This window comes from Lissotriton vulgaris, chromosome 10 (genome assembly GCF_964263255.1).
Source record: "Lissotriton vulgaris chromosome 10, aLisVul1.2, whole genome shotgun sequence".
NCBI classification, from domain to species: Eukaryota; Metazoa; Chordata; class Amphibia; order Caudata; family Salamandridae; genus Lissotriton; species Lissotriton vulgaris.
The window spans coordinates 827,260,027-827,285,017 of NC_141698.1; positions in this window are offsets into that span (position 1 = coordinate 827,260,027).

Genomic DNA, 24,991 nt, shown 5'->3' on the forward strand with positions numbered 1-24,991 from the left:
CATCAGAGCTAGGAGCAGTCCCTGAACCTAAACAGGTCGTGAAGAATTTGGGAATTCGGCTCGATCACGACCTGTCATTAAAACAACATACCAGCTATATTTCAGGGATATGCTTTCACACCATCGGTTTGCTCCGCAAAATCTTTCCACTCTTACCTAACTCAGTAAGGAAAACCCTCGTTCAAGCACTGATCCTGAGTTAGATCGATTACTGTAACGGTTTGTTACTCTCTGCCAACGAAGGAGTGCTGGATAAGCTACAAGTCATTCAGAACACGGCAGCCCGCCTTGTTCTGAATGCCCCCCCGAGAACTGCCTCCAAACCCCTCCTTAAACAATTACATTGGATTCCAATTAGACAAAGGGCAAAATTCAAAATATGCTGCCTGATCCATAAGTGTTTGAATGGACAGGGGCCCATCTATCTTGAGCGGAGATTTGTTCCTTATGTTCCAGCACGATCCCTCAGATCAAGCAACAATCTCCTCCTTGTGGTCCCCCATGTCAAAAAGGTCAGACATGGAGGGAGAGCTCTGTCTACCACGGGCCCCAAGCTGTGGAAGAAACTACCCCTGGCTCTAAGACAATGCAAAGAGCACCTAACATTCCGTAAACTTCTAAAAACTGTCTTATTCAAAAATGAAATCTAACTCCATCCTCACATTATGTCTGCTGATTTACCGGTCAAAAAGCGCAGAGATACTCCTGGCGGAGTGATTCAAGCGCTATACAAACCCACAAATAAATAAATAAATAAATAAATACTACTAAAACCAGCCTGGAACATGAGAGGGATCCGAACCTGCAGGCAAGCCCTAAAAGCATGATTTGAAGGAAGTGACATCAAACTAGCATGCAGATTGGTGAAATTTGTTAATATTGCAAAAGCTATGTCAAATCTAACTGTAATATAACAGAGCATGCACAGAGATCTGATTTCAAATGGCAGAAGCTGCAACTCTGAACGGCAGTTCTAATTGGAAACAATAACCGGATACTAAATGGAGCACAATGAAGGGCACCGCATCATGGACATTGACAATAACTATAATAGTTAAATCAGGAGTTTCTTTTTTATCTGCTTTTACCCCAGGCAATCTGATAAAATTTATAACCAACTGTTCTAACTGTAACATATATTGAAGCTCTTTTTAACAAATGTATTGGTATATGTGACCTAATTTTTAATGTACGGTTTTGCAAAGATTTTAATTAATCATGCAATAAAGATTACTTACTTACTTACTTATAACTTCGAGCCAAAGCATGGGCTGAGCCATTAAAAGATATAAACCGGGCAACATATGTCATGAAAAAATATGATAAAGACTTTAAGCTTAACAAAAATGTATTATCAACATTTATTACTGTCTCAAATACATAATATCTCAACTGAATTAAGTTGGCATTTATTGAAAGTAATGTAATTTTAATAAAAATATACTTCATGGCCCAGCATAAGGAGTTTTGCAAGGAGAGGGCGCTTCCTGCCAAGAGCACCGCCAGGAAGGTGAAATTAGAAAAGGTGCTGAGGGCATGTGCAGAAGCTCACCTCACACTAGTTGAAGCCACAAGAGAGGCTGATGAGATGAAGGGGCCTTGAAGATGATTTTATGCCTGAAATGGAGCCCTCTACCAGGGCGGGAGAAGTGTCTCTTCCCACCCCTTGTACCCGGAGCAACTGGCGGAGAGGAGGGAGAAAACAGAACTCAAGTTATAGCAGAGCATATGTAACTAGCCTTAAAAGAAAATAAAATCTTGCTGCCTCATGATCTGAGTCTAATGGGGCTGGCAGAGTCCAGCAGGCATGGTAGCAGAATACTCACAGTGCCTGGAGGAGATAAAAGGGTGCCCAATTATGTGAGAAAATTATATTTGCAAATAGTTTTCTGCCTGTGAGGTAGCCCTGAGGGTTCACAAGATCCCAGAAGAGAATTGCTGGAGGAGGAGTTATGGAAACGTATGCATACCACGGGATGGGACATACTTCTCACTCTAGAGATTGGGGGCCAAACCAGACACTCTAAAATGAAAGCCATTTGAATTACGAAGTTTGGGCTGACCCCTGAAAATTATTATACACAATAAACTTAGGGGTCTAGGAGCTGAATCAGAGTTTGATTCGCTAATGTTATTCCTATGTCAAACAAGTACTATAGGAATACAAAAGTTGAATGACAGACCAAATCGCCAAAATGTGAAACACCTGTAACCGTGAGTCACCCCAGTTGTTTGGATTCCCATCAAAGTCTTGTATAGATCAATATTCTCATTTGGTAATCCTTAACGGGTATTGTGTCTCTTGATCATTAAGACCACATGCATACCCTCTCGGATGGTTCGGGGTAGCGACCACAATCACACAGATATCTCAAATGATGTAGATTCGATGGGAAGAGTGCAGTGCGAAAAGTAAGAGTGGTGATTTAAAATAGGATAGGGAACTAACAAAAAACTTTTAATGGGCGTTGGCCCCTTCCTGGTTAAAAACAAGAACAGTTTGGCAAAATCGTCACAGTGATAACAAATAACTGCGAAGAGACCAACATGTTTCAGCCACGGAGGGAGATGCCTCAGGCTTTCGTCAGGGTCTCTGTTCTTTGATATAGCTACTGCCTATGTGAGTGTATTAACGTGTGTGAAAAATTATACAAAAAAAAAAACACACAAGTGGAAAATAACAGAAAAGGATATAATGTTCCTTCATCTCAGGATATGTGAGACCCCGCTCTGTCCGTCGTTGTCTCGAGCTGTGACTCAGTCACAGCTCGAGACAACGACGGACAGAGCGGGGTCTCACATATCCTGAGCCAGGTCCAGGAAGAGGTGAGGTCCGCTCCCCGGAAACTCTGGTAACAAGACACCAGCTTCCGAAGAGGAGTTCGCACAGATGAAGGAACATTATATCCTTTTCTGTTATTTTCCACTTGTGTGGTTTTTTTTTTTGTATAATTTTTCACACACGTTAATACACTCATATAGGCAGTAGCTATATCCAAGAACAGAGACCCTGACGAAAGCCTGAGGCATCTCCCTCCGTGGCTGAAACATGTTGGTCTCTTCGCAGTTATTTGTTATCACTGTGATGATTTTGCCAAACTGTTCTTGTTTTTAACCAGGAAGGGGCCAACGCCCATTAAAAGTTTTTTGTTAGTTCCCTATCCTATTTTAAATCACCACTCTTACTTTTCGCACTGCACTCTTCCCATCGAATCTACATCATTTGAGATATCTGTGTGATTGTGGTCGCTACCCCGAACCATCCGAGAGGGTATGCATGTGGTCTTAATGATCAAGAGACACAATACCCGTTAAGGATTACCAAATGAGAATATTGATCTATACAAGACTTTGATGGGAATCCAAACAACTGGGGTGACTCACGGTTACAGGTGTTTCACATTTTGGCGATTTGGTCTGTCATTCAACTTTTGTATTCCTATAGTACTTGTTTGACATAGAAATAACATTAGCGAATCAAACTCTGATTCAGCTCCTAGACCCCTAAGTTTATTGTGTATAGTTCAGTCCTCTGGGGGACATTACTTAGGCTCTGGTCTTTAAACGTCCCTCTAGCCCTAAGATATTGGTTGTTTTTTCCCTGAAAATTATTGCCAAAGGTTCAGGGACAGCCAGAAGCTCCCCACCCAGTCCTTGGTAGATCTTGTGGACTACTCCAGTAAGGCAATGGATGGTTGGGTGCGGGGCAGTAAAGTGATTGATTAAAATGGGCTGTGAAATCTGATTATGACAGAGCACATGCTCAGTATTTGTTATCCAGAGCTGTGCCAGCAACTAGTTGACAGCAAGCTGACTGACCCGGGAAATGGGCTGAGGAGGCGGACCCCTGCCACCAGAGTGTCAAGGAAGATATCTAGGGGGGACTCCTACAAGGGTGGTCTGAGGTCCCACCAGAAGAAAGAGGCGGGAGAAAAACTTAAAAATAAGGAGTTCTCTAAAGGCCCCCAAAATAATTCCTAGGGGAATAGTGGAAACCAGTCCCAGTCTGAGCCTAAGAAAAAGGGGTTCTTTCACAAACATACATGGAGGTTTGTATGCCAATGCACAGGGTGCTATAAGTATGGGCACGTCAAGGGTGACTTTAAATGTCCCAAGAGGGCAAAGCCCCCGACCAGTAGGCAGACACCAGCGTTAGCAAGTGTAGCACTCGGGTAGGAGGTAATTTTAGGTAGCTTTAGGGAGCAGACAGAGGAGACCCTAGCTTCCCTGTGGCACAAGGAGATGGTACTGAAAGCCCATATGCCTACCAATACCTCTAAGTACAGGCAGCGGGTCACCATCAATGGGCAATGGCAGGAGGCTTTGAGAGACACAGGAAGCCAGCATGACTGCTTTGAAGAATCAGCTACTGTCCTCAGAGCTGGTCCTCCCTAACACATTCTGCCATGTCAAAGTTGCCGACAATTCTGAGAGCCATCTACTCAATGGCTCTGGTTCCGTTCGAGTGGGGGGGTTTCAGGTTCTCTAAAAGTAGCTGTGAGCCCTGCCAAGCTTTCAGATTGTTTGTTGGGCAACAACCTGTAGAAAGGTAGAGCTCAGGTCACACTTTGAGATGTTGGGATTGCCTGAATGGGTCTGTATGACCACACGGTCCATTCCTGAGAAGGGACTCACGGGCATTTGGAGCCTGGATCCTGGGTCCGACCACCTCAAAAAAGAAGAGGAGCAAGGGGCATGGGGAACCAGCCCCGGATGTTCCTACGGTCAAGGCTGACGGAGCACCTGAGGAGGATGCTCCTGAGCCAACCGTAGATGATATTGCCACCCTGGGAGACCTACCTCAGCCTGCTGGTTGACACGTTGATTTTGGGCCCAACCGGGAGGAATTCTGCAAGGCACAGTAACAGTGCCCCACTCTAGAGGGCTTGGGGCTGTAAGCTGAGACCCAGGCAGCAGGTGACGCTTTAGGAGATCACCTGATCTTTCGGGAGAACAACCTCCTATATAGTGACCCTAAGTCTCATGGATCTGGACCAGCTTGTGTGATGGTGGTCCCCCAGTGTTACATGACCTTCCTACTGGGTTTGGCTCATGACATACCCCTGGCAGGCCATCTAGGGCAAGACAAAACCTCTGCAAGGCTTGTTGCACGCTTTGATTGGCCCTGGATGAAGACAACATCAGATGCATTCTGTATGTATCGTGTCCCACAGGCTAGGCCAGTGAGAAGTCAGGGAGAAAGCTGAAGGCGCCAGTGACTCTATTACCTGTCATTGACACTGCCTTCAAGAGGGTAGGCATCAACATTGTTGGACCTTTATACCCCAAGACAGCTTTAGGTAATAGGCTTGTTCTGGTCTTGGTGGACCATGCCACTCGCCACCCTGAGGCACTGAGGTTGGTGACTCCACCTGTTGCGGCCAGAGCCCTGTTGGGGATTTTTACCTGGGAGGAGTTCCCCAGAGAAGTAATGCCTGACAGAGGAACTAACTTCATGTCCACGTACATGAAGCCCATGTGGGATGAGTGTGGGCTTCTGCACACCCTATCACTCCCAGACCAACAGTGTTTTGAAGACCTTGAAAGGCATTATAATGGGCCTACCTTAGCCCATGAGGCGTAAGTTGGACAATCTCCTTCCATGCCTTATCTCTGCCTTCAGGGAGCTGTTACAGAAGTAAGTGTGGTTTAGCCCCATTGAGGAGGTGAGAGAAGTAAGCTCTTAGGAAACCCCATCAGGGTGTGGTCAACAACATGCTAACTCTCTACAACCAGATTCACCTTTTCTGGACAAAGGTGAAAAGCAATCTTGCTGCCGTTCAAGAGGTTATGAAACTCTGGTATAAAGCCTGGCTAGAGGTATGGGTTAAGGAGGCTGTGGCGCTCAGAACTCTCCATGATCACTGGACAGACACATATTCAGTGAAGGAGCGAAAGGGGGAGTCAACCTACTTGGTGGATCTCAAGACACCTAGAAACCCCTTAATGTTACTCTACATAAACTGCCTCAAGCCTCACTTTGAGAAGCCCAAAATGAGCATGCTCCTGGTGACAGATGAGGGATTGCAAGAGAAGAGCGAGCCTCTCCCTGGCCTCCTGTCTGCCCAGGAACATGATGGTTCAGTAAAAGATGTTAACCTCTCCCCTACACTGACCTTAAAATAGCAGAGTGACTGTTACCAGTTGCTCTCTGTACTTCCTCACCCCTGGACTAGCAAACCTGTGCATCCATGACATAGATTCTGCAGACAGTCTACCTGTTAAGAACATTATGTACAGTTTGTTTGATAAGAAGAGGGCCTGTATCAAGGAGGAAGTCTCTGAGATGCTGGCATTAGGGGGAATTGGTCCAGCCCTGTGATGTTGGTACCAAAAACTGCCCCACCGGGTGGTACTCCAGAACTCTGTCGCGAAAACTGATGAACACTTCAGCGTCGATCTGATGAGCTCAAATACAGGTGGGGCACTGCCAAGTTTCTCAATAGTTTTGGTTTAACCTCAGGGTGCTGGCAGATCGCTCTGACTAAAGGGGCAAAAGAGAGGTCTGCATACTCAATTCCAAAGGGCCACTTTCAGTTTGGGTGATGCCATTTGGTTTGAAAAATGTCCCTGACACCTTTCATAGGTTGGTCAATAGAGTCCTAGCTGGGAAGGATGCATTCTGTGCTGCCTACCTTGCTGACCCGCATGTCCACAGCTCTAACTGGGAGGAACACCTGTACCACCTCCCGGGGGTGCATCAGGCCCTGCAGCAGGTAGGCCTGACTATCAAGCTAAGTAAAAGCCAGATAGGGCAGGGTTCCATGGTTTATATGGGCCACATGGTGGGCGGAGGCAAAATGCAACCCCTCCAGGCCAGGATTGAGACTATAATAGCCTGCCAACCCCCTAAAGCACAGACTGAGGTGAGGGCCTTCCTAGGACTCACAAGATACTATAAGAGGTTTGTTAAGGGGTATGGCCACATGGGTGCCCTTTAACAGAGCTGACTTCTAAGAAGCAGCCCAGACAGATGATCTGGACAGAGGACTGCCAGACAGCCTTTGATACTGATCCAGCACAATTTTAAAAAATCACAATACACAACACATTTATGCACAGAAGACATGAAAGGCTGAAATTGCATGTTGCACACAATAGACATAGTGACACCAGACAGTGACAAATGTAGTAAAAGGCAATAGAAAAACGTGCTTAAAACGCGAGATGAAGAAAACACATTCAACATAAATACACATAAATGAGATAATAAAGTTGAATGCATATGTTGCTTATAGACGTATATTTATGAGAATTGTGATGCTATGTGAAGTAGCTAAGTGATTTTTATGCTTTTTGTTGAGACTGCACCAGTTAGAGAAGTCGTGCAAAAATGTGTAGCAATGAAGTACAGGCTTGAGATTTAGCCTAATTGTTACTAGAGACTATGTCGTTTATGAAATATGAAAAACAACTTAAGTAGAATGAACATGTTCAAACATACATTTATATGAATATTGTGAACATTTGTGGTAGTCGGGTATTTCTAACGTTAGTTTTTTATGTAATAATATTGTGTGAAATGTATAAATTCATTGTGCTTGAAGTAAAGTCAGAGCTCATTTATTTAAATGAGCTATGCAAACCTAAGGGCCTTAACAACATGTTTTTCTAATGCTGACCTTTCCCCTGATTTAATACAATGGACCTCAAGTCCTATCCATCCAATCCCTACCTTAAATAGCTCAATAGATATTGATTCAGAAATAAAGGTCTCGGGGAAGTCCCCACCAAAAATGGAGAATGATCTCATTCCGATCTTCAAAAGGCAACAAGGAGAGGGTGACAGGGAGGCAGTTGTTCTAGAGGAGAATAGTAATAAAGGGAATCTAGTGAAACCTAAAAAGAATGGGAAGAACAAGAGGAAATTAATAAGACGGAGAGAGAAAAATAGGCGGAGGAAAATCCTTTTTGGAAAACACCTTAACTCCCCTACGAACAAAGAAGTACGCCAAACACCCAAAGTGGCAGCTGAAAATGATAACAATTCTGAAAATATGATCATAACGGAAAATATCATTTCTCCGCCCTCGGCTGTTCCTTTAACAGTTACTCCCTTTCCTTTCCCTCCCATAACAACTGACACAAATAGCCTTCTCCAACCAGTTAATGCTAACAGGGATACAATTGGATTTATAAGCTCAATACCTCTGGGACAGGAGCATAATCATCGGACATGTAATTCCAATTCTCAATCCCTTAGCAACCTCTTTTGCTGGAGCAGTCTCACGAGACATTTTGTTAAAAGATATTAAGGAAAAAAGCATTGACACCATGTGGTTAGAATTCTCCCCCCTTTTTGACGCGGAATGCACTTTGAATAGATCTCTTTTACTTAAATACTTTCAAGAATCGGCTAACTTGACATTAATACAATCTGCTGATCTAGACAGGGTACTAATATTAAAGTCCGAGATAGGGATGATAACTAGGGTGAAGTTCCAGTCTAAGTTAGTAGCAAACGTAATCCTGCAACGCTCTGAAGACCTTCAGAGCAGAGGGATAGACGTAATCCCTTTGCTAGGATACACCGGACAAAATAAAGTCTCTAAACCTTTAATCCCTTCAAGGTCCCCCTTTTCTTTGTTACAAGCAGCAAGAGGTAGCACAAAACAGGCAGTTGATCTTGCGGATTTAAAAATATGTAAGTCTAAGGACCTTCGTTTAGTGTCCTATGTGAATCCGCCTTTGCTATCTTGCCAACTTGATTCCGGGGATGAAAGAGACCAATGGAATTGGCTACCTGGAATTCTAGCAGGAAACCCCCTAAACAATCAAACGTCTAATCCGCATTTTTAGTGACAAGATATCTTTAATATCTTGGAATGCAGCTGGTCTAAAAAATAGCCCGGAAAAAATGCAATTCCTCTTGTCCCTTGAAGCAAATATAATATGCCTCCAGGAAACATGGTGCCCAGATAAAATTCAGGCAGGGAAAGATTATTTTGTGTTGGAAGGCAGCGCCACCATCAACAAGAGAGGACATGCCAATGGGGGTATAGCTTGTCTTTTATCGAATCACCTAAATTGGAATTATGCCCACTATATGGACCCCTGTAACCTTTTTCAAGCCATAACTCTATTTAGGTCTAGCAACAATGAAGCTGTTAAACCCTTAGTTTTGATCAATGCCTACATTCCACCGGAAGCTGGCTTTAATGTAACTTTGAAAAAGGTTTTTTCTTACGTTCAGAATATCAGGGAGAAAGATCCGATGATTGCCATAGTCATAGTTGGGGACTTAAATTGCAAAATTTCCAATCTAAGCATGAATTTATTTCGCGATAAATTCAAAGAAGAAACTCTTCATATACCTCCAGCATTATTCTCTGAAAATATTAAAACAAATAAACGTGGAAAGTTACTTCTAAATGAGTTGGCAGATAAGGATGGGATTATTGCAAATGGGAGACTCCCCTCGGATTCCCCTGCCAACTTCACGCATAAATCCTATCAGGGCGAATCGATATTGGACTATGTAATAGTGGGGACTCACTCATTTGAACTACTGAAGGATCTCAGTATTATTGATACGCCGTTCAGTGATCACAAAATACTTTCTATCTCTGTGAATGTAAAGCCCCCTAAATGTGATAAGTGGTCTCTAAATAGTGAATGGGTAAATCTTGGCGTTAAATCAGGAAGGTGTCATTGGAATGCAAGAGCCCAACGAAATTTGGAGGGAATGCTCGATGCAGCAATAAATGATCTTCCTTTCTGGTACGGCTTGGAAACTGAAAATTTTTCTTTGTTCATGAAGGCAGTAATAGCGGTGGCTAAAAACTCCAATTAGAAAAAGTCTGTTAGAATATTCCCAAGCCCCTTGAGATTGCTTAATATAGAAATCAACAAATTAGTAAGGGCTCAATATTTAGCTAGATCTGTTGATACAGCACGAAAAATATTATTGCTAAAAAGGAAAAGGAGAAGGTTATCATGCACAATACGTAAAGAAAAAGAGGATGCCATCTGGATAAAAATAAGAGAAGCCTCTATTAACGGGGAAATGAGGCAGTTCTGGTCCCTTATAGGCGAGGGGTGTGGATTGAGAACAAGACCTTTACCCATTCCAATTGAGGAACAAATATGGATTGAATTTGTTTCCAACCTTTATGCAAGTAACAGCTCTGTGGCCCCACAAGCATGGCCAAAGGAGACTAGTCTGCCCCTGGTACCATTCTCAGAAAAAGACATAGTCCTAGCCATCAGAGAAATGCGGCGCTCTGGGGCAATGGGCCCGATGAATTGCCCATTTCTATACTAAAGCAAAGTGGGGCCAAATGGAGTAAATTACTCTGTCCTGTATTCAACATTTGCCTATTGGAAGGCAAGGTTCTACCTTCCTGGAAGGGACGTATCCTAGTCCCATTGTTTAAAAAGGGTGATCGTTGTCCCCTCAAAACTACCGCCAGTTTGCATTACTGGATGCAATCGGCAAGGTCTTTACAAGATGTTTGCTGAAGCGTATAAATGACTGGGTGGATCATGCAAACATACTCCCACTTGAGCAGACCGGTTTTAGGAAGAACCATGGTACTATGGGTAATTTAACAGCCCTCCAGGTAATAACTGATAAATATATTAGAGCCAGAAAAGGGAGAGTCTATGTGGCATTTATATACTTTTCCACAGCCTTTGATAAGGTCGATCGTCAATTGCTGTGGAAAAAACTATCTGCTCTCGGAATGCCACCTAGGCTTCTACACTTGGTACAGGACTTGCATGACAATACATGGTGTAGAGTACTATTGGGGGGAGAGAGGGGTTTATCCCAGCCCATCCCCTCTGCCAACGGTCTCAAACAGGGCTGCCTATTAGCTCCCCTTCTGTTTTCCCTTTATGTTAGTGACCTCCCCCGCACTATATCCCTCAGTGAAGGAATTGCTCCGCGTTTGGGAGACACTTACATTTCTTGTTTAATGTATGCGGATGACATACTAGTTCTAGACCTTACCCCGAAAGGCCTCAATAATCGTCTGCATGCCCTACACTTATTCTCCGAAGCTCACTATCTGAAAATAAACATTTCTAAGAGCAAGGTAATGTGTTTGGAGGGGAAGAAAAAACTGAAATTAGGCAATATTAGTTGGGAGCTGGGAGGTAAAAAATTGGAAAGTGTAAAATCATATATATTTTTAGGAAAAATAGTTAGTAGCAACTTGAGTAATAAACCCCATATAGATAACAGTTCCCGCAAAGCAAAGTCGCAGGTAAATGGGCTGAGAGCCTTATATAAATCAACCGGTAAAAGACACTTCGTGCATCTTTTAGAGGCATTCCGGGCAAAAATCCCTGCAACTTTGCTTTACGGCATAGAACTCATCGATTTAGGTGAATGGGGCTTTTTGGACACCATTGAGGGTTCCCTCTTGAGAAACCTAATTTCTGTCAATAACAGCTGCACTGCAGCATCCCTTCGATTAGAATTTGGATTAAGAAGTAGCTGGGCGCAGGGTTTGGCAGGAGTTATTCGCTGGGTCGCCTGCTTGATTAAAGGAAATCCAGCCACATTAAGATCTCTCATTAAAAAAGAGCTAATCGGCCCCCTAAAAGAGTATTCGTTACTCATAAAGAACTTTAGGAAGGCTATTACACTCTTGGATATGGAGGAAGCAACCCTCTTTGACCTGTCTGTGCATCAGCTAAAATCTACATTAAAAAAGGCAACATGGAAGTTCAGCTTCGAAAGGGACCGCAACTCTACTACACTTAAGAAGGGTGCCACTCAAGTTGTTAATTCTTACCTGTTTAGACAATTACAACCGTATGCCTCCTGGAATATGTCTCATGGTTTGCGCTGTTTTTGGCTACTTTTAAGGCAGGATCTCCTTCCTTTGAATAAGTTGTTGGCCAAATGGTACGGAATACTCAACATATGCAGTTTCTGCAATAATTCAGTCCAAGAAACCGTACATGTTTTGTTAGTTTGTCCTGCCCTAATGGCCTATCGTCGTTTGTGGGTTAGACCAGTATGTATGCAATTGGGCATTTTATCGGCAAGCTCTTTCATTGATGCTATTTTCTGTCCTCCCAATTAAATTTTCTGCAATAGAATTTTTAATTTTTTTAAATGCTTTTTAGAATTGTATTAAATAATTTGCACGAAAATTTGTAAAACCATGTTAACAACAATTTGTTTTAATAAGTTGTTTTTTCTTATACTGCTTCTTTGTCACCTTATTATATGTGGATCTCTAAGGAGTTCCAAATCATATACTCAATAAAATTGAAAATTGAAATTGGAAGTAAAATGCTACACATTTTGTCTTGCACACCTCTACACCCTGACATTTTTCAATACTTTTACAATGTCCACAGAGAAATATTTCTGCGGGAATTAATTTCAGTTATGGCAATAAGTCACAACTTTGTATTTCTTCTCTAATAATGTTAGGTCTGTGAGGACTAGCAAACTTTTGTTTCTCATTACTAGCATGGGAAACCAGCTTGATATTTCAATCATATTAGGCACATGATGTGAACTGAGGCATATGATAGTCTTTCACTGGTAGTGTAATGCTATGCCACTGGTATTTGCCATTCTGATTTTTCCTAATTGGGATCCAGATGCTTTGCTGATCGATCTTTACTTTTAGACTGTTTAATGATACTACAATTGGTAGCTGATGTACTTAGACCTTCTTTGTCAAACCGTATCTAATTTTTTTCAAATTCCTATTTTACCTTTCAACTTTAAGTTAATGTACTCGTCCCTAAAGGACTTTCAATCTGAACTTTTGTCTCGTCGGGCCTGAGCTGATAGAAATTCAAACCATCCTTCTGCCTTATGGTAGTGGGACTTTGTACTCTGAATTTAATAACCATCCTCTGAACATTTGCCTAAATGCTAGGTGCTTTAATGCAAGCTGTGATATTTTTGACCGAAGTCCTTAAGATACTGCTCATTTTGATTAATTTTGTTTCCTTAATACAAGAAAAAGATTAATCTAAATTCGTATGAGTCTATTTTTAAGTCCTGTTTATTTTTCCATTTTGACTGTAATTAGTGTTTAAATGCATTGTAGAGAGATTCAGCGAGTCCTACCAGAACATCAGGTTTTACTTCTCCTGTTTAGTGTTGCAATTGCTGAGCTCTTGTTTTGCATAATTCTTACTTGACTCAACTTCTTTAGGAGGTTTGGTCTTCCATGTACTATTCTTTATTTTTACAGCATGGTCTTGAGGATGGTCTATCTAAATCTGATTTCAAACCTCTAAGTTGGCTGTCAAGTAATGGTCCTCATTCCACAGCTAACGTGGAGTTGGTCATCCTAATTTCCACCCTTCCAATCGACGGAGAAAGATTCATCAGAGGATCATTGTCTCTGTGGTACATGGAAGTGCTTGATACTGTCTAATCATAAAGGGTCCAGTAAAGGTAGAGGAGTAAGGTGAGTAAGCATACAATAATTGAATTTTAAGTACTGCTTAATCGTGCAAAAATACCCTCAAGGCTGACATGTGTACAAAAGCTGTTATCAAGGTTCCTGACTTCTCCAAGGAGTTCATAGTGCAGACAGACACTTCAGAGCATGGAATGGGGAGGGCTTAGCACAGTTTAAAAAGGAGGGCCTAGACCAACTGGTAGCCTTTATTATCAGGAGGCTACTTCCCCAGGAACAGAGGTACTATTGAAAGGGATGCCTTTGCTGTGGTCTGTGAAGTATGAGTCTAAGGACAACCAAAGACTGCATGTAGCACAGCTATTAGGCTGAAAAAGCATTTACAAACTTAAACTAGTGTTCTCAAAAGTGTTTTACAAGTAGATAGAAAAGACGATTCATCAAATGTGTTTCAAAACTTCATTCCAAAGAACTCAAAGATAAAGCACAAGTTTAAACAAACTCTAACTGTGCGACTCAAAAAATTGTTCATAATAAATCAAATGCATGTTTCTCCGTAGTCTCTTCAAATACACATCTTCTAAATATAATATGTTGTCCAAAAATCAACAGTTTCCAATGCATTTCGGGTTCATCTTGAACCCTTCTTCAGGGGCTATGTTTTAACAACAAATCATAATAATATGAGCAGGGGACAAATTCTTCTAAATTTCCAGTCCAGATCTAAAACACAGAACAATATGGATATCAGAAAATCGAACCCTATTTGAACATCATTTTATGAACATCACCATTCCAATTATCAATGCTCAAGATTTGCCCTGCAAAAGTGAAGGATAAATGCCACCAGAAAAGTTCTTGAACCTAGTGCTGATAAAAGAAGCGTACTTATAAAGGGTATGTGTACCTACCTACATAAGATTGTCATCCCGTGTGATACCTAATGTTATCCAAAATGTGTCATGACCCTAAAAAAAACACAAAACGTGGTCTGGGCACTGAAGAAGCTGAGACTATACCTATTTGGAACTCATTTCTGCGTTCAGACAGACTACAGATCCCTCAGATGGCTTATGCACATGAGAGGTTAAAATCACAAACTGTTGAGGTGGTCCATCTCCCTACAGGCCAATGCTGATGGTCTATCCAGGTTCTTCTGCCTTAGTGAAGAGATCTACCAAGAGGCTGGGTTACTCTCCCTACTTTCAGCTGGGGTGGCATATGTTAGACCTTTCAGCCTTGGGATGGCCTGCCCCCTGATTTGTTGCCTACCTCCTCCATTTTTTCTGACTTTGTTGTTGCTGGCCTTAGGACTCTGAGCACGTAATCACTGCTAACCAGTGCTAAAATGCATATGCTCTCTCCTCTAAACATGGTAGTCCTCGCTCATACCCAATTGTCATATTTATTTAACTTATAAGTCCCTAGTAAAATGTACTAAATGTGCCCAGGGACTGTGAATTAAATGGGCCTGCATCACTGAGCCACCCACCTAACTCAAAGATGCATTTCCCTACTGCAAGGCCTATCTCTCTCATAGGATAACACTGGGATTAACTTATAAATTGTAAGAGCGTAATTTCCAAATGAGAAGAAATACCTGGTTCAAGTTTGGTGTTTCTGGAATCCTAATCTAAAATCGGAATTTAAGGTGATGTCGGATTTTAAATTGTAATATTGAGAATGCCACTTTTAGAAGCTTGCCATTTTCTTGCCTTAGCTATATGGTGCATGCTGCCTGTCTCTGGTCACATGCCTGGGTGTAGCTGGTAGTTGGGCTTTTTGTAGTCCTCCTATATAGCCACACACAGTGGGAGCTTAGGTGTGTCTAGATGGGCCATCACTGACAGGATGAGAGGGAGGAGCTGGACCCAATCTCACTTACACCTGAGTAAGCTGTGTCATGTCTCCACACAAAGGGCTGCATGCCACCTGTCGTTAGTCTGGAGTTAAGGTATTGCAGACATCTGTGCACTTCAAAGGCATGTTTTTAGAAGTCTCCTCCACTTCAAAGGCCTCACTGGGTATAAATACTCGACTCCAGACATCACCACTTCAGTGCATTTCTGGAGCAGGGAATACACTTGTGCTGCCTAAAGGACTGCCACTCTGCTTGACTGTTACTCTGAAGGAACTGCTACTCTTCTCTGCTGACCTTTTGCCTGTTGCCCTCTTGCCTGGGTTAGAAGGACAGACCTAATTCTCTTCAACCAAGAAACAAGAGTGACTCCAAGAGCTAGTTGGTTGGCCTCCTGATCTGAAGCCTTTGGAACATAACAGGTTTCCAACAACCCTGCACCTGGACCCTGCCAATTGTAAGTCTACCCTGACAAGTGCTGCCAACCCGGTCTTTGACCTTTAGAAGTGAGCCTAAGGTGCCTGCCAACCTCTGTGTATCCAGCAGAACAGATACATCTCCTCTGCTATGCACAAAATCCTGAGCAGAACCAACGTATAAATGCTGCTGCGTGGATTGGACCCGTCACAAAGACCTGCATTGCTGTTGCAGCCTGCAACTGCCTTTTGAACTACTGCTGTGCGATGCATCCTCAGTGCAGGCCCTCACATCTCTAGTTGACTGCAGCCTCAATGATGCCGCCGGATTCCGTATCGCAGCCTTGCAACTGTTTGGAACCAACACACTGCTTCAACTGCGCAAAGCATCCTTGACATCACACTTAACATCCACATTGCAAGCCCTCATCGATGAGATTAACAACGATGCAGGACTTCGCACTGCAGCCTTGCTGCAACTCAGAATCAATGCTTCTTTTCAGCAGCCTGATGCATCTTCGAAGTGGATCCTAGTAATGCTCCATAAACCAGGATTTAAGGTATTCTGTTCCATGGGCCTAACTGGGTGCATCGTGGTTGTCCAGAACTTGAGACTTTGCCCCGGTTAGGCACAACCAGATATCCACAAATGGCGCTTTATGCTTTTTGAAACTATTTTCACTAGTATCTTTAAAATGTAATTTATCAAATTCTACTAATTGGATTTTTGTAGTCTTCATCTTGTTTTGTTTATTAAAGAAAGCTCTATCTCTCTAGCTCAGTGTGGGATCCTTTTTGTGTAGTGCTTTCACTTTATTACTGTTTGAAGTGTTGCCCAAAAACATTACACATTGCCTCTAAGGTAAACCTGACTGCTCTGTGTCAAGCTACTAAAGGGTTGAGCACAGGTTAATTAAACATTGGCTTGTGCCTCACCCTGAAATGGATTGTGGTTGCTGCTTGACCAGAGCTCACACCCCAGTCAACCAACAATCTAATTTCTCACACTGTGGCAGTAGTGTGGGCAGGCCTCCTCTAGTTTATGCTATTTTTTGCATTGTGGTATTTGGTGTGCACACTGATAACGTGAGATAGCGAGATTGGTGTGAATATGAAATCTTGATAGGAAGTCTCTGATGGGACTTATGAAACATAGAAATATTCTCACATAGTTGTTACTTTGAGTGTTGGTTTTTAAGGCAGCAGTATACTGAGCATTCTACTTTTACAATGTGTTTTGCCCAATGTTTCTGAAGCTGTGCTTGTGCATTATTTCATTTTGTGCCATTTTTGCAATTTGTGCTATGAGCACATAGGGAGAACAGTCATGAGCAGCAGGCTATTTATCCCTAACATTGACTATCCAAAAATAACATAAGCAGCCAGATGGGATTAGGGTTGAGACCATTCTTAGAGAAAAATACCAGCTGTTTGCTAATGTTTTGTGATTCTGGAAATTTCAGAAGTTGGTACTTTAAAAAGAGTTTACGTATTTATTTTTAACAAGAAAATTCTATCTCCATTTGTTCTAAATATCAATTAAGGAACAGGAAAGTTTTTGCTTACCAGGAAAAATGCCATAATCTGACACCTTTGATAATTGTTTTTTACTGACTGTGACATAAACATACCTGTCACCCTAGGTCATTTGCCAAACCTAGATGACATGAAAGTGTGTTCTCATTTGTCATCATGCATCAGTGGACCTCCCGTGGCACTGCAGTGAGAAATCATTCAACTCAGGCATGTGACTAGTCTAAATGTCTTGTTCCTTTTTTATTGAGTGGTCAGAGATCCTGGTTGTCAGGAACTTGCTACTATTTACACATTTACCTCAGTGTCTCAAGAAGCTCTTTTGGGGTGTATATTTGTCCAAACTTCACCATCGGGCTGCGCAGCTGTAAAAGAGGCAAAGATATAGGTGTCACTTGTAGAAACTGTGCATGTGATTGCACCTGTCATGCCTACACTCTGAGCAGCATCGGCTGGGCTCAAGGGTTTAGTCTTTCCTGCACCTTATACCTAGTAGCTGCAGCCAGGACCCAGTTATCTGATGTTAGACCTGTCATCCTTAGGGTGGTCGTTCCCTCCAACGTTTTGCCTTTTGGCTCTCATTTGGGCAGATTTATTTTGTTGGTCTTAGGACTCTGAGCGCTTTTCCATTTCTAACCAGTGCTAAAGTGCATATCCTACTCCCCTAAACATGTGACATTGGTGTATAACTGATTGGCCTATTTGTTGTACTGATAAGTCCCTTGTAAAGCGGTATACCATATACCCAGGGTCTGTAATTCAAATGCTACTGGTGGGCTGCAGCACTGATTGTGCCACCCTTAGAAGTCGCCAAACCTATCTCGGGCCTAAGGGGGTACTGCCACTTCAACTTGGCATTTAAAACTACTTTTTATTACATATGTCACCTCTTAGGTAGGCCCTAAGTAACAGTAAGGACAGGGTGTTAAGTAGGTAAAAGGTAGGACATGTGCCTTTATGTTTTGCATGTCCTGGGAGTGACTAACAGCCAATTTAGTTTTTCACTACTGTGAAGCCTACCCCCTCTCGTATGCCAGCATTGGGTATTTCTTAATATACTTTTTAATTTCTGATCAGAGAGCAGTAGCTTTTTAATGTTTGATATGTTTGGAATAGTAATGATAAATCCTCCTTACTGGTGAAGTTGGATGTAACATTGTTGTTTTAGAAATGCCACTTTTAGAAAGAGATTCTCTGTACTTGCTGTTCTTTGTGCCTGGCAGCCTGTCTACAAAACACGTCTAGGCTTGGTGACAGCCACAAACACAGGAAACCCTGGATGTGAAGGAGGACTCATCTGCATTCAGATTGCCTTCCTGGGCAGGAAAGGGAAGAGTTGGCTCACAGTTACATATGAATAGGCTGCTTCCTATCCTCACACAGAGTTAACCTGGCAGACAGGACTGGTTTGAAAGGGGTCTTTGTGCATTTCAGAGAGTTCCTTTGCAGTCACCCCCTACATCAAAGGTACTTAGTCTCTGACCCCCTAAAATCAGACACTTCTGGATCATGTACTTAACCTTTGTCAGAAGGACTGCTGCACTGTTTTAAGGACTCAGCTGGACTGCTTGTCTGGAAGGACTGCTTTTTGCTTGTTTTCCTGCTGCCTGCTGCTCCCTGACTCCACTGAAATGACTCCATCTTTCCTCCAAGTGATCTCCAGGGGCTTGCTGGCGTGCCTCCTGTTTCTGAAGTCTCAGGGACACCAAGGACTTCCTACAATTCTACTGGTGCTGCTGGACTTTGTCTTTTGTGAGTTCTGCCCTTGCCCGAGGTGCCCCCTCCAAGCTGGTTCTGCAGCTGTGTTCATCACCCTTCGATGCCGATTCAGTGGCTGCCCAACCACAGCAGTTTCATAGCCTGCCTGGCTCAATGATATGGCTCTTCACGGTCAGATGATGCATGCCTTCACTTCAGCGAAGCTCGACGACAACACAGTGACCCGACTGCGTGGAAAAGATCGACGCATTGACCACTCAGCGTTAACACTTTGCTCCATCCAAGGTACTTTCTCAACGGACCCTGCATGGCTCTTGTAGCTGGCCTGCCCTCCATCGCCGTCAGCCTGATCTTTGTATTTGCACCAGTCCCTCGCGACCTTTTAGTAACTTTTGACCGCTAGTGACTTCTAAGCACTATTTTTGGTTTATTCTTTAAAAATCTGTTCTCAACTTCTCTTTATTGGATTTTTGTCGATTTGGTCTCATTTTGCTCAGATAAACATTCTCTCTTTTTCTAAATATGTGGAGTTTTTTGTGGTGTAATCATTGTGTTAGTGTGTGTGTCTTGCACAAATGTTTTACACATTGCCTTTGTAGATAAGCCTGACTGCTCTGTGCCAAGGTACCAGAGGGAGAGCACAGGTTATCTTATTGTGAATCTAGTTTACCCTGACTAGAGTGGTGGATCCTGCCTGGCCTGAGTGCATACCTCAGACAACCAGGAATTCCACTTTTAACACCAGTAGATGTATTGCTTGGCAAATGGGTGCTGCTCAGTGCAGTATTAGGCGAGAAATGGAAAGGAGTGTTGGCTCTTGTGGAGAATGATTGAGGGAAGGATGACAAGCAGATAACAAAATAATTATTTGAGTAGTTGTTGTTCTTTGACAGATTATTTAGTAATGTGTTGCAGCACATCATTGCTTCCAAGTGGCTACATGTTCTGTAGGCAACTTCAGACAGTCCTTATCTTCTAGCCAAAAAATCTAAGTATCCTGGAACGCAAAACTTTTACACATGACTTATGTTTACCTTTCTTAACTACCGAACAACCTTTTTTTTCTCTTCTGCTCTGTGTGTGCACGGTAACTGTACTAAGTCTAAGTACTGTAAACGGATACACCAACACCACCAGTTATTTATAGTCTCCACAATGTAAAGTGATGCTATCTATTTTTTTGGGGCAAATGGCTGCATACAAAGGAGTCAATCATTTTTCCTGGGTGCCTACATCTATCATAAAACCAGGTACATAAAAAGGATTATGGAAAACACGGCAAAAGGCTGACTACTCTTTAAAATAAGTGGAACAGGGCAAACCCTCTTTCAGCCTCACAAATGATGGAGAAGTGGTAGTGCCGGCCTTTGCTTTAATGTACAAATACAGGATTTGCAGAGTCTGCTTATGTAGCAGAGCTGTGGGGGATGGCTCAGCTTGGTGGATTGTGTCATAAGGAAAATAACATTTTACACTTGTTGTTATCGGTCCTGCAGTTTACTCCAGCGTTCATAGTAAGGGCCAAACGAACTGTTCGAGGTTGAAGAGTAACTATGTGTAAGAACCCTTTTATTCAAGTTGTGACATAAGCTATAGTGGAAACAATGTGGCTTATTTCAGAGCTTCCATAACAGATAAGACGGTGGAGATTGGTTTGCCTGTGTTAAAGATTTACCCCCACATGCATCAAACTCCCGTTTTGCGATGCCAAATTTGCGATTTTTACCGAATCGCAAATATGGAATCGCAAAACGGGATGCATCATTGAAAGAGGACAATATTTGCGATTCGGTAAAAATCGCAATTTTTACCGAATCGCAAATATTATGCGAATTCAAAAGTGCGATTTCGCATTTCCCATTGATTCCTATGGGCCAAAAGGCCCATAGGAATCAATGGGAATTGCGAATTCGCAAATTGGAATTCGCAAAATGTTGATGCATTTCATGGGTGCAGGGGGGGGGTCCAAAGGACCCCCCCTTGCACCCCTGAAATGTTTTTTCAAATGGATGTTTCACACACACATGTCCTAAGGACATGTGTGTCTGTAACATGAAAGTGTTTAAAATGCAAATTTGAGCATTTTAAACATTTTTCGCAAATTACCACGAGGTTCCCCCTCGTGGTAATTTGCACTTGCAATCTTCAAGATCGCAATTTTTTCAATAAATGATGCATTGCATTTAAGGAATCGCAAAATTGCGGTTCCTTAAATGCAATCGCATTTTCCAAAATCGCAAAATTAGCGATTTTGGACAAAAAGCAATGATGCATCCCAAAAAGCATTTTTGGAATCGCAAACGGCCGATTTTAAGGAATCGCACCGTTTGCGATTCCAAAAATGCTTGATGCATGTGGGCATTAGTGCGAGATGTATGTAAATAGCATTTTGAGATTCCCTAATTGCGAATCACAAAGATTTGCCACTAGGAAATCGCAAAATGCAATGTATGAAGGTGTAGAGTAGACCTTTTGTGATTCCTAGGGGTTTGTATATGACCTACATCATGAACATTAATGAGGTAGGTCTCAATTTGCGACCCCCTAAGAATCACAAAAATCACGGGGATGGTGGCCTGCTGAGATCAGCAGACCACCATGTCCATGATTGCTTTTAAATAAAGCAATCTTTTTTTTGGTAAAGCAGTCTGTTTTCCTTAAAGGAAAACAAGATGCTTTAAAGAAAGAGAAATGAAAAGTTTTCTTTTCATTGGGTCGCGCCTAGAAGGCACCTGCACTTTCTGGAAGACCTCTTGTAGTAGAAAAAACTGGAAAGGACTTATGGCCCTGCTTCTTTCCTATTGGTTTAATGCATTGTCCCTCCTCTTTCCTGCCTCCTCAATGGTTAAACAAAGCGATACCTCACTTCTGTTTAAGGAAGAGAAAAACCGATCAACTAGAGTAACTCTCCACCTGTATTGTTCAGCTGTTCCTCAGAAGTACTTTTTTTCCTGTTTTTGATGTGCCACGATCATGATGCCCTTCATGGATCATCATGTGCAGACGTTTAATAAGCATGGGTACCGCGCTATGGGCCCGATGTAGGTAGGCATTTACCGGTCGGTAACGGCCGAATTCGGCAGTTACCGACCGGTAAATGCCTTTTCCTATGTAGGAGGCATTTATTTACAGATTCTGTATTTTTACCGATTCTGTATTTACCGAATCTGTAAAATTACCGAATCGGTAAATACAGACTCGGTAAAAATACTGAATCTGTAAATTCTAATGTAGGTAGCACTGTTGACAGTGCTAGAGGCCTCTAAGAATTCGTTATTTACCACACAATCCAAATGGGTGGTAAATAAGAAATTCCTGTGTACATGCACATCTGTGCATGTACACCTGTGCCATGTGGCACATATACATGCCCTCAGGGCATGTATGTGTGTCACATTGCACACAAGCCAAAAACAGGGGCGCTACAGGGTGTCAAAGTGACACCCTGTTCCCCCTGGCAGGATTCGGTAATTACCGATTCGGTAATTACCGAATCGGTATTTGCCATTGATTCCTATGGGCTTCAAGGCCCATAGGAATCAATGGCAAATACAGATTCGGTAATTACGAATCGGTAATTACCGAATTTTACCGATTCGGCAATTAATTCGGTAATAATACCTACATCCCCATTGCCAGTTCTTAAATACCAAATCGGTATGATTCGGTATTTAAGAAGTGGTAATCTGGGATTACCTTCATTGGGCCCTATATGTTTTAGCACAGCGCCCACTTTTGTCTTTTTTTATCATCATGGAAACCTTCACGGACGGCCATGAGCATAACTTTAATGCACACAGGCGCTGCGCTGTATGCTTCAGCACGGCGCCCATATCCAGTCTAACTCTATTTATTTACTGTTTTTTTTTTACATTGGTGGCACCCGTGCTTTGCCTTTAAACATGTTATGCTGGTGTGAGAATAACTTCAGTTGAAAATAAAAGCCAAACACATGGACGTATTAGCAAGAGTAACGCTCTGTGTTAAAAATGGACTACAAATCCCAGCATGCAACACCAAAAGCTGGACTAAATGAGCTTCTCATACACAGAAACGTGGGTGCTGTCGTAACGAATGCTTATATAATTGCACAGTGCTGCGCCCTCTGTGGTGCATGCAATGCGGAGTGGATTCAGATGTATGCTTGGTAGTGCAGAACAGACACACCAGCTGCCTCGCCTGCCCTTTGAATTTACGGTGTCAGGCACAGTGGTGCTAATAACTTTTGGAGGTGGTGCTGCAATTCACTGTGCCATCTCGGATCGTGTGACACGTGGCGCTCCCACCCTCCCAGCCCCAGCAGCAGCCCGGGACCGAATGTTAGGAGAGCTCCGTTAACCAGTGGGAGGCTGAACAAAGCAGAGCTTCTGCTAATCTGCCCGTTTGCGAGCGCATAAAGAATTGATACATCTGACCCTTATTGTACAATCTGTGGTTACTACACTGTAGACCTTCCATCTAGATAAGCAAAGGATGAATGTAGAGGTCGAATATTCCGAAAAGAGACGTGGGCAGCTTTAGAACTCAAGTAATGGCTGACATCAACTGGTTGCAAAAGACGAACTTTAGGCCCAGATGTATGTACCTTTTTGTTAGATCACATAGTAGTTGCATCGGTACACCTCGTCCCACAACCCTCACCACCCAAATGATACACAGACAAGTATGTTGGGAATAAGAAGTTGCAGGTTTATTTGTGATACAAATAACAGAGCGGGTTAACTGACAGGCGACCCCCCTATACCCCGCAACCCCTTGTTGCAGGGCGCCTGAAGTTGAGCCAATGACGCGGACACAATGGCCCTAGCCAGGTGTCGAACCTGGGAGGCACCAGCCTCCCACCGGTGGACCTATCGTCCACCTGCCCCACCCTCCAGACAAGGGAGAGTCAACTCACACCTTGACCATCCAGGCGGGGCGTTATTAGCAAACCCCCGGTTGCTCAGGCTTACAACCGCCCTAAGGACTAACGGGGTGCCGTTGAACCAAGTCCCCAAGAAGGGCCCCTCGGCTTATATATGACTCAGTGCTGTGCATTTTGCACTGGGGCTTCAGGTCCTGTTCCTGCGCCTGTCCTGCATGGGGGGGTCGCCATGTAACTCCTCCTGCAACCTAGAAAACATAAATACATCATTAATATTCCCCCCTCCCCACTTCCCCCCTTTCAGCGGGTGAGCGGTAGGGAGGGGAGCTGAAATTGCGGGCCTCGCGTCCGGTGTCGTGGAGGGGGGGGGGGGGGGGAGGGAGAGGGCCTAAGGGGCTAAAGGGCCTGAGGCTGGCGAGGAGCAGCCTACACAACCGCAGCGATGGAGGGGGCAGCAGCAAAGAGGGCCCCAGGAGGGAGGAGCTCCCCTATAACTATCCCAGGAAAGGGGGTGGCCTACCTAGCGTGACCCCGCCCCCCCTCCCTCCCATGGGCTGGCCTCGGTTCCCTGCGCCCTACTACGGGGTTTGCCCTCCTATGGGGGTCCCCTGCAGGGACCTCGGGCCTCCCTCAAACTGGCCGATTCGCTGAATTGGCCAACTTGCGAACGGAAAAAAGGCTTTCCAATGTATCAAGCCCAAATTGCGATTCGGAAAACTTTTCATTTTTCTTTTTTAAATGTAACCAATTTTACTTTAAGGAAAACGGGCTGAATTAAAAAAAAAATATTGAGAGAAAAATATTGAGAGAAAGTGGAGATCGCAATATGACCCCAAACTAAAGATAGACTATAATAACGAACTGGCCTCATATAAAAAGATGATAATCGCAGAAAAAAGCAAATTCTTTGTTAACAAAATAAATGACTCCAAGAACTCGAGCAAAGACCTATTCACAGTAGTCAAAAAACTTGCCAAAATTGAAAACAATAATCCAGTAGATATATCATCTGATTTCTGTAACATTCTAGGCCACTTCTTCGTAAATAAAGTATCATCAGTGTATGAACTATTTAAAAACAACCAGAATGACCATACAAATCAAAACCCCACAAACAATACAAAACTAGAAAACCAAGCCAGCGGCACTCCGCACTTTAACTGGTCACTACCCACAGTGGAACAAATCACCAAGGAAGTAATGACAACCAATTCAGGCAGTCCTTCAGACCCATGCCCACCGAAAATATTTCAAATAT